General features: G+C 48.4%; 1 long non-coding RNA gene across 1 annotated transcript; it reads left to right on the top strand.

The window, feature by feature from the left end:
* The first annotated feature begins 226 nt into the window (after nt 1–226).
* Nucleotides 227–10,767, top strand: LOC144367111 (uncharacterized). Its single transcript, XR_013426356.1, has 4 exons — nt 227–359; nt 2,206–2,463; nt 9,522–9,653; nt 10,709–10,767. It is a non-coding gene; the product is annotated as an uncharacterized LOC144367111 (long non-coding RNA).
* Nucleotides 10,768–10,773: the final 6 nt, after the last annotated feature.

Below are 10,773 nucleotides of genomic sequence, written 5' to 3'. Positions count from 1 at the left end.
TTTCTATTTTCGATGAGATTTCCATTCCACCATAAGCTATAAAAACTGAGAGTTGGTGATGTTTAGAAGTCAGATGAGACCTAGAGAAGGAGATGAGTGTGTGTGAGAAAGGCTGGCTTCTGTTTCTCTGGTGAATTCCTTCTCCATGCCCTGGCAAGAGGCGGAGGGTCACTGTAGACTTCCAACACAACCTGTGGCCATCCAGCCTCCTACCACAGGGCCTTCCCTTCCAGGTTGCCATGGATACCAAAGGGAGAAAGTCCAGCAGTTCAGAGAGCTGCTTAGAGTTCCCCTGGGAAGCACAACTCTGCTGATCAAACACTGTGGCAGAAAAAAGCCAGGCCACCAAGAGAGCTAAGGTAGGCAGTGGGGAGGGAGGTGGCAGGGCGGGAGAGTATGCTCCATTAGCTGCAGAGGTGTGGCAAGGGACCTGGTGGACAGAGGGTGCAGGGGGCAGGAAGGACAGCGTGGCTGGACCCAAGGGTTGGGTGGGAAGCTGTGCTCTGGCCAGGCTCCTGCTCCTCCACATGGCAGGGGGCTCCCACACGCCTGGTCACATCACTTTCACTGCAGCCTCGAGGGGGAGAACCCTGGCTTTGTAGCTGGACACCCGAGTTGAATTTTGGCCCCCAGTGCTTATTAGTGTGTGACCCCAGGAAAGTCACTTAACCTCTCTGAACCTCAGATTCCTTGCCTTGCAGGTTCTTGATGATTTAATAAGCTACCCCCTGCAAGATATCCAGCACCATTTTCAACTCAATTAGAACAGCTATTGTCACTATGGCCTACCCTGACGGGCTCAGTGCTGGACCAGGGTGACGGCCCTGGGCCTATAGGGAAAATGGGACCTATCTAACTCGGGCAGCGCTGAGTTCACGGTCTAAGCACCTCTTCCCCTCTGACTCCCACTCTGCAGGGATTAAACGAGAGGCCGGGGACACAGGACTCATGTCACTGCCTTCTCGCTCCTCCAGGCCCGTCTTCTGTTGGCCCCTCAGCCTGTGCCAGTTTTCTAGTCTTGAGTTTGTGCCCACAGAGGGCAAGGGACGGGCGGCCTGCCCATCTAGCAGCACTGAGTGCTCCCAGGCTCCTGTTCCGAGGAAGAAGTCTCACGGGTGCTGTGGGCCGGGGCTGAGCAGACAGGCACCCCCATGCAGCTCTGCCGCGGGCCTTCTTCCCTGGCTGGGCCCAGGACCCACTGGCCACTCTGTGCTGGCTGCACCTAGTCCCCCGCTACTCTTCTTGTCTGGAGCTCTGTTCTCCTCCGCTCCTCCTCTACTTGCTTTCAGCCAATGTACTGTTTTCAGCCAAGTTTTCAGGATACATCTTGGAAAAGGAAGACGGGGGAACTGTGACATGTTAGAAATTATCCTAAACTTCAGAGCAGTTTCAGTAGGATTAGGTTGGTCTTTGGTCTTTTTCACCCTCTTTACTGATCATTTTTTCCAGTGAATCTCTGTAATCCACTCTGTAATCTTCCTCTCTGTCTCTTTATTCTTTTGTTTTATGCATTCACTTTTTTCATCATTTTCTTTCTTTTCTGGACTGGGGATTGAACCCAGGGGCACTAGACCCCTGAGCCCCATCCCCAGCCCTGTTTTGTATTTTATTTAGAGACAGGGTCTCACTGAGTTGCTTAGTGCCTCACCATTGCTGAGGCTGGCTCTGAACTTGCAATCCTCCTACCTCAGCCTCCCGAGCTGCTGAGATTACTGGCATGTGCCACCTTGGCACCCGGCTTAGTTTTTCTTTTTAAGTTGAGTGCTCAATATTCAGTAACTATTCTTTTCTAGAGTGGTAGCAGAAATGCATTGGGAGAGTTGGGATGGGACAGAGTTCAGCATTCTAAGAGTTTTTTTTTCTTTCTTTCTTTTTTAAATGTTCATTCTCACTAAGAAAGAAACCCTGGTCCAGCCAGAATGAAACTCTAGATAATAATATAACAAGTGTAATACTTTTCAAGAGTGGTTGCCAGGTACTTTACATGCATTACCTCATTGTCCTCTAGTAGCAACTTTGAGGTTGGGTACGAGGTAGTCATTAGACTCACTCTCTCAGCTTAACCAATGGAAATCCATTATCCCACAGTGATGGGGGTGGCAGGTCCCAGAGCAAGGTGCTGGCGTGGCCAGTTCCTGGTGGGGCCTCTCTGCCTGCCTTGTGGGTGCCCTCCTGCTGTGTCTTCACGAAGCTTCTCCTCCGTAGGTGCAGAGAGACAGCGAGTGTGAGCGGTGACGTTGGACTTTCTTCCACATTCACTAATGAGGAAACAGGCTAAGAGAAGTTAAGGACTTTACCTCTTCCTTCATAATCCCTCAATTATGGTTGAGAGACTTAAGATGACCTTCCAGCCAGCCACCCCACACAGTCTGCCTCCAGAGGTCTTGTCTGGGCAGTCTCCCCAGAGTGCAGAAACTGGAGTCTTAACCAGGACACAGCCGCTCGGGATGGCACTGACTCTGGGTAGGTGGACCCCTAGTTCTGAAAGGAGGCATGGCAATGTGACTTGCCATTTCTAGGTGCCTTACCGTGGTCTTGCCTTTCGGCTGCTTCCCCTAGCTTTTCCTACCAGTTTTGATGATTATATTCTCGTTTTACCTTTAGAAATCACTCTGCTGACTGGTGAGAAGGCTCGCCCTCCCCACGGTCTGGCTTGGCATTGATTTTCCCCTCTTGTCCATTCTTGCGAAGAACCTGCCATGACAGAGCAGTGATGAGGTCTGCACAGCACTCTCACCAAGGGTGGCCTGGGGCACGATGGAGAAGGCGCTGCATCCCGTGCTCAGGGAGGAAACTGCCAGGCATCTAGCTGGGGCCTCTGAGCCTCCCTGCTTGGACCAGTTCTTCCCCTGAGGTCGGTCAGGGGGACAGGCTCCCGAGCGCTCCTCACCTTGGGCTGTCCCTTATCAAGGTTTCTGCTGCCTGGTTGTGGTGTGTGTGGCTATTTATTTATTTATTTTTACTAATGCAACTAACTTTCCCTGATTGAGGTTGGGGCTTTTCTGCTTTGGTCATTTCAGACCCTGCTGGTGGAATTTTCATATCTCGTCTTTTTTTTTTTCTGCCTTGCATTTCCTTTTCTTAGGCTCATTTTAGGTTTCAATTAGTAGCCTCCGTCCACGCCCCCATGGAGAGTACCCCAGAGACCATCGGGTTCTCACTTGGTGAAGTAAACCTAAGACCTCATGCCCTTCTAGTCCTGGCTTTGGAGATGACACAGTCCACTGTGCCAGGCACATTGCCCACCTACTTACTTAACCCTCACCAAACTCTAAACCAGAAACTTCAGTTTCAAGAGGAGAGAAATCAGGGCTTAGAGAGATCAAGTACTTTGCCAAAGGGTCCTGCAGCTAGTCACTGGTGGCCCTGGGATTAGAATTCAGCAATCTCAGCCTCTGCTCTGTTGTGTAAAGGAAAACACATAGAGTGAGCTAGCCAAGTGACCTCTGTTAAGTTACACAAACTCTCGGTGTCTTCAGAAACTCCTCAATTATGGTTGAGAGACTTAAGATGAGCTTAAACTCTCTGAGCCTGGAAAACAATTTGGTACTCAAACAAGGAGCACGGCATCACAGAGCTCTCGATTTGCAAACTACTTCTCTGCTCCCAGGAGCTTGGTTAATGGCCTCCCCTCCGCCCAGTGGCCCAGAGCTGCCCTGGATTCCTTCATGTACTGTATCTAACCCAGTAAGTCTCATTACTCTATCTCCATGGAACTTCTTGAATCTGATACTTTGTCTCCATCTCTACTGCCACACCGAGCACTCTTCCTGGACTGAAATAGACTTCCAAGTCTCCTTCCTGCCTTTACTCCTAACCCACGGAAGTCATTTTGCCCAACATAAACCAGAATCAGCTGGCTTTTCAAAAAGCAAACCTGTTATCATTCTCTTTAAAATCTCTCCCTATTTGAGGCCTTCCTATAGCTTCCCATAAAGTCCAGGGCACCAGCTCCACTCAGCGGAGGGCGTGGCTACCTGCTGATGCTGTGCGGTCCACTCACTTGCCCCTCACTGTGGGCACTGAGTCAGTCCTTCCCATTGTACCAGAGTCACCTTCTTTTCTTCAAGAATCCAAACTTACTTTTACCTTAGGGCTCTTGGGCTCACTGTGCTGTAACCTGGAAGGTAGTTCCTCCAGTTCTGTCCATGGCTGACCCACATGAAGCTTTGCTCAGCAACTCCCACCTCAGCAAGGCCTGGGATGGCAGAATCACCAACGGAGGCTCCTTGTCCCTGTTCATAGTGTACACACCCTGTAGGAGTGTGTGTGTGTGTGTGTGTGTGTGTGTGTCGGGGTCGGGGGAGAATATTACCACCTAAAAACTCTGAGCTTGGACTGCTACCGGAGAATCCCATATACCGGTGGCTTAAACAACTAACACTTGCATGTCACAGTTCTGGAGACTGGGAAGCACCAGATCAAGTTGTCAGCAGATTTGGTGTCTGGCCAGGGCCCTCTTCCTGGTTTACAGATGGACACCTTCTTGCTGTATCCTTCCATGGCTGAGAGACTCTCATCCTTGTTTCTCTTCTTGTAAGGACACTAATCTCACGTGTGGCTCTATCCTGGTGATCCAATCACCCACCAAAGGTCCCCTCTCAAAGTTCCATCACATTGGAGATAGGGCTTCAACATATGAACAATTTGGAGCAACACAAAGATTTAGACCAAACATTCAGCACTAAAATTATTTGTCTGTGTACAAGTTTATTGTATGTTTTCTCCAACAGAAATATGAATTCTAAGAGACCAGAAACCATACCTAGTCTTTAGTAGGGATTAAATAAATAGGTTTTAAGAATGAGTCTTGGCTATTCCCAGCAGTACGCCCTTTGGAACTTCTAGGTCATTAATGAGGCAGGGAGTACAGATCTGTTTCAGGTTTAACCAGGACACCTGGGGAAATCTGTCAATATAGGAACCGCAGGAAGCAGGTCGCAGCAGAGAGTATGGAGAGAAGGCCCAGAGCAACTCTATGAGCCGAGTTGCATATAGTGGCAGAGAGTTTGCCTGTGTGTGTGTGTGTGTGTGTGTGTGTGTGTGTGTGTGTGTGTGAGAGAGAGAGAGAGAGAGAGAGAGAGAGAGAGAGAGAGAGAGAGATTTTTGCAGAAAATACATGCCTCCAAAGACTTCCAAGCATAGCTTAGGATGGTGGGAAGGAGAGACCAACAGTGCATAGTGGTACTGAACGGGAAGACAGGAAATACTACCTTGAGAGAGAGAGAGAGAGAGAGAGAGAGAGAGAGAGAGAGAGAGAGAGAGAGAGCAGGCAAAGCTCACGGTCTTTTTCTCAGTCTCTGATCATTAGGACAACTTTCTGAAGTTCTTTCTGTGGGGGGACAGTGTTTTGGAAGTGATAATGTGTTTCTCCCCAGCTATTCCCTGTTATTTTTTCCCAGGCCTCATTTAATCCACTTGTCTATGCTCATTATTTTGGGGGAAGGAAAGGGCGAAGCCTAAACAGATAAAAGGATTGTCCTGACTAGAGTTTCCAAAGCTCAGGCCCCAGAGGAAAGCAGGAAACACTGATGAGTAAGTGGAAGGCTTTCTTGCCACCCAAATAAAGCAAAGATCCCCTGGCCTGGGGGACGGGGACCAAGGGGTGGGCTGGGTGCATAGATACAGGTCATCTGAGCACCAGGAGCCCTGACCCTGCTGGAGCCTGGGGCAGAGGAGGGGTTCGGCCAGACCCCAGGTGTGTGTTAAGAGGTGAGGTGCTGTTCTGAAAGGAAGCTTCTAGGGTGTCAGGGATCTGCCCTCAGTCTTCATCAACCACTCGGCCCTTCTGTCGATGCTTTTGCTCAGTGCTTTTCAAATGTCATGTGGACACAAATTTTTTAAAAATATGAATTCCAATTTGGTAGGCCTGGAGGGGGGCCTTAGATTTTTTCTTTTTAAATTTGTTGTAGTTATACATGACAGCAGAATGCATTTATGCACTTTTATGTATCGTACATAGGTGGGATATAATTTCTCATTTCTGTGTTAGTTTGCTTTTCAAACAGCAAATCTGTTTAGCAGCATCCCCAGCCTCTACCTACCAGAAACTAGTAGCACCCACCTTCAGTCCAGATAGCCAAAAATGTCCCTAGATATTGTCAGATGACCCCTCGGGGGGATCGACTCTTGGATGACAACCATCAATGTAACTGATTCCAGCTTGTACTCCATTTAATATATTTTGGAAAGCAGGGAAGATGACTGTGCTCAGTGTAGATCTGCTGTTACAATTATTAATATTTAAACTAACTGCCCTTTGAAGATGCATAAAGGTTCATCATATTAGTGTCTCATCAGTTATACAAATGTTAAAACTCATCTTTTGTGCACTTTAAATAGATGCAGTTTATTGGACATAATTATATTTCATTATGATAAAATTTCCTTTTTAAAAAAGAAAATTCTCTATATTTGATTATGAGTTGAAAATTGTACTTACATATTTTTATTTTTATGTGTGTGGCCTGAAATTCCATGTGGGCTAAAAGTCTCTGCGAATATGCGCTCTGTCGGGCAGCTTCTTGTCACTGTGATCTAAAGACCTGACGAGAGCAACTTAGAGGAGGGAACGTTTGTTTTGGCCCCCGGTTTCAGAGGGTCAGTCCGTGGTCAGCTGGCTCCATTGCTGTGGGGCTGCGGTGAGGCAGGGCATCTCGATGAAACTGCTCCGTTAATGGCAGCCAGGAAGCAGAGAGAAAGCTGGAAGAGCCAGGGACAACGTGTGTGATTTCCCAAGACCCCCCACCCCACCCCGACAGGCACTTCCCCCACCATGCCCTGCTGGGGCCAGAACTGGACAGGCAGTCAGTGTAGATAGGTAAATCCGGCCAGGGCCGATCAAGGAGGCCAATTTTGAGTGAGTCCCCCAATAGAGACTGCCCCTGAGGGACTGAATGTGAATTCCTTCAGAGCCCTTCCTCCCCCCTTACCACTCCAGAACCACCCCCTGCTCCAACCTGCTGCTGAGGTAACCTGTCCAGGAATGGCCCTCCCTACAGGGAGTTTGAGCTGGTTCTTGTGTCCTGGGCTGCTCCATCCTGCCCTTCCCCCTCAGCCCACCTGGTTCCCACCTCTGGCCATCCCACCAGCACCCCTGGGCCTAGTCACGGGCACCTGAAGGAGAGAGACAAGGGGAGAGGACAGGAGGACAAAGGCAGCCTAGGAGATACAAAGGGGCAGAACACCTCGCTTCTGGGGACACCAGGACACCAGCTATGGCCCCCTTCTCCCTCCCGGGAGAAGTCTATGTTGCCCCTTTTTGAATGAACCCTGCCTTATATGCTTGCCTGGGCGAGCTTCTCTAGTGTTCAAACTTCAGCATGTGGGGAAGCAGAACTCGCCACCAGTAACCGGTGGTGTCACCGCCTGCCTACAGTTACCACCCAGTAATTCACATTAACTCTTCTGTCCTGTGGATTAAACCACTGATTGGGTTACAGCTCTCGGAATCTAATCATTTCCATCCTGCGTGAACACAGGAGCACTTGGGGGACACCTCATATCCTAACCACCATGCTTGCTGATGGTAGGGTACTTCATGGGCACAGTTCCATACAGAAAAAAATATGTGTGGCTCTTTTGTCCCACTGGGTTTTAGAATCTATCATCATGCCCTAAAATAACTGCCTGTGGTCAATTCAGCTATTTTAAAAAGTACCAAGCAACATGAAGAGTGAAAGGGAAAACCAGCAGTGGAGGAAAAGGAGCTGACAAGTGGGGGCTAATGATTCTGAAACCCAAGTGGAATATTGTTATAGGTTCACATTTGCATTTGAACTAATAGGATATGCCTGGTTTCAATGAAAAGTACACATCTCAGATTCACTAATCTTTCAAATCTAAGATCAAAGTCCAGCAACCCAGAAACCTCTGTGTTTAATAGTGCCATTTTCAGTATCGTTTGGTGTCTTATTCTTTTCTCATCCTGTAGATTGTGCACTTCTACTTAACATGGCAAATCACGATAAAAAGCTTCTGGTCCTGTGAGAATACAGTACAGCCCTCCTCGCCTCAGAACCATACAACACCCGGTGGGAGTCTGAAATAGATTCAAAGAGTTATAAAAGATAAAACTTAGTTTAACAAATGTTTTCAACTTGGGTGAAAACAGTCCTTCTTCTCGGCCCTGGGAAGGCTTCCCATCATAGAAGTGTAGCAACGAGGGAGACCTTCAGTGGTCACTTGGGGAGATTCACAAATTTGGTTCTTAATGGAATCTTTTAGAAATACAGCTTCCAAGACCCCACTTCAAACCTAAAGAATTAGATTGTGTAGAGTGGAGGGATTAGGAATGTGAATCTTTCCAAAGCCTTCAGAGTGATCTGAAGATGAACTAGACTTTGGGAACCATGATGCCATCAACCATGTACCCAAAGGCAGAGTCACCTGATGGTGTTCTTGTGCAAACCCACTAGCTCACAGGCAGCCCTTCATGGAGAAGGGCATGGGCTGGAGGGATCTGGTGGGCAGAGACAGAGGGTAAGGGTGTCTGTGGCTGCATTAGTAGCAGAAAGAAGCCGGAATGGAAGGAGATGAGTTGGGAGGGGACACCTGGGGCTTCATCATGGAGTGATCAAAGTGTGAAGCTCAGGAGTCTCCACGTTGCCCCTTGTGTGATGGAAGCCCTTGATAGGGCCATGACCTCATGAGTGGAAGAAGCCTGCCCAAGCAGAATGGATTGGAGACCAGGGAGGACCATGCCAGGGGAATGGTGGGCAGCTTCATTGGAGAGTCAAGTGAGGAGTAATAAGAACTCGGAGGAGAGGCAGTAGGGATGACAAAGAGGAGGAAAGCGTGGCTGCATCCCAGGGCTGGCTCTTCAAAACGCCACTGACTGGGGGCAGAGAAAAGTCAGGTGGATTCTGGGGTTCTGAGGCCCCCGAGTGGCAAAACATTAACCAGAACAGTGACATTAAGATCAAGAGCAGACTGAGGAGGCAGAGGGCAAATGAGGTTTCTGACATTTGATAATGTGTTTGTTTCTGTAACTTCCCACATCGGCCCCTCACCTGTCCCATGGCAGAGCCAAGACGTGACTCTCTGTTGTGCTCAGAGGTGGCACAAAGACCAAAGGAACGTTTGCTGAATGAAAAGCCACTGTCCATGTCTTCACCCATCACCCTCCCTGCTGTTTAGAGCCTCATTATTTCTCACTTACTGCAAGCCCAAGGACAGCCCTAGCTCATGCAAAGTGCCCCCTCTGGGCCTATGAATTAGGAAAGCCGTGGTCACCTGCAAAGATGCAGCCTTTTCTTCAGGGCTTGGGAGGCAGAGCGCACCTGTGGGAAGAGAAAGGTGCTGCTTCCTGTAGGGGACACCTCTCCTGCTGGGACCAAGGGCCCGGAAGGCTCAGCGGTGGGATTTTAGGTGCTCATTCCCTCGGCTGGCACGGAGAGCCCTGGGAGTCTCTCCCAGCTGGCTGCCTGGAACCAACCCTGCCATTTCCATGGCACTTAGAGGATTTCCCCTCGGAAATGCAACCCTACTGTACTCTACTTCAAACCTTCGTGTTTCCCCAGCTCCTCAGATCAAGTCCGAAGTCCTTCACTGAGAACAAAAGTCCCTTCAGGACAGCTTCTCGGGGCCACGGCTCTCCTTGACATCCTGCTCTCTGTCCATCTGCGGTTCCTGACGCCTCCGCACACAGCAAGGTTTGCCCAGACTGCATCTCCTGCCCCTGCCCGCTCCCTCCCAACCCCTCCCTCCCAGACTGGGCCTGGTTTTTCCAAGATTTACCTGGTTCACCTCAGGGGAGCTGCCTTGCCTTAATTCTAGTCTAGACTAGCACCTGCCCCTGTGCCCTGTCCCTCCTGTGGTGACACCTGGAACTCAGCACTTTCCAGGCTGTGGATCCTGCCTTCCTGTCTGTGACCTCAAGGATGGAGGATGTGTTTTCTTTACGCCTTTCCCCCAACATTGGGATGCAGGCACCAGGCTTAGTCTTGTTCAGTGGACAAATGACGCCTGGTGCAGATTTTACCAACCAATCAACAAACAAACAAAAACCCCCCAAATATCAAACAGAACAAAACAAGAAAAAGCAAAATGACAAAATCCCCCAAAGCAAAAAAGCCCCCCAAAAAGTTTTTGCTGTCTTTTGAATATGTGGTATTCTGTCTGTTGTCAAAATTGTTTTTTTTTAAAATAATTTTATTTTCCATACTTTTCTAGAGGCTTGAAATTATTATTCCCTTAAAAAGCCAATGATCAAATTATCACTTGGCTTATTTGACCTCCTGGGGCTTCATCCCAAGGCTAGTTTGTTCTAGTATATGTATTTGATCTCTTTGAGATGCTTTGAAATATTTGCCCAGAGATTCAGTAACATAGTTGGCCTCTGGGGTTAGAGTTGTGGCTCAGTGGTAGAGCGCTTGCCTCGCATGTGTGAGGAACTGGGTTTGATCCCGAGTACCACATAGCAATAAATAAATAAAATAAAGGTAGTGTGTCCATCTACAACTAAATCATTATTATTATTTTTTAAATTTCAACTTTGTTTAAAAAAATAAAGAAAAGAAAATACCATTTTTAAGGTAGACGGCTCTGCCCATCTGCCTCAGACTAAAACCCATCTCTGATGGTGGTTTCATGAGTGTGTTCAAATGCTAGAACAGCTCCACGATGAATTCTGGAGTCTTTCCTGGAATTTCCAGCCCAGTTTCTAGTTTTTAAAATGTTTGTATTTTTTTTTCTCCTTTCTCCCAAGAATGTAAAAAAGTGGAGAGAATGTGATTAAAGAAGAAGAAGAAGAAGAAGGAGGAGGAGGAGGAG

This window comes from Ictidomys tridecemlineatus, chromosome 10, assembly GCF_052094955.1.
Source record: "Ictidomys tridecemlineatus isolate mIctTri1 chromosome 10, mIctTri1.hap1, whole genome shotgun sequence".
NCBI classification, from domain to species: domain Eukaryota; kingdom Metazoa; phylum Chordata; class Mammalia; order Rodentia; family Sciuridae; genus Ictidomys; species Ictidomys tridecemlineatus.
The sequence above is the reverse complement of the archived record's forward strand: the minus strand, read 5'-3'. Positions and strand labels throughout refer to the sequence as shown.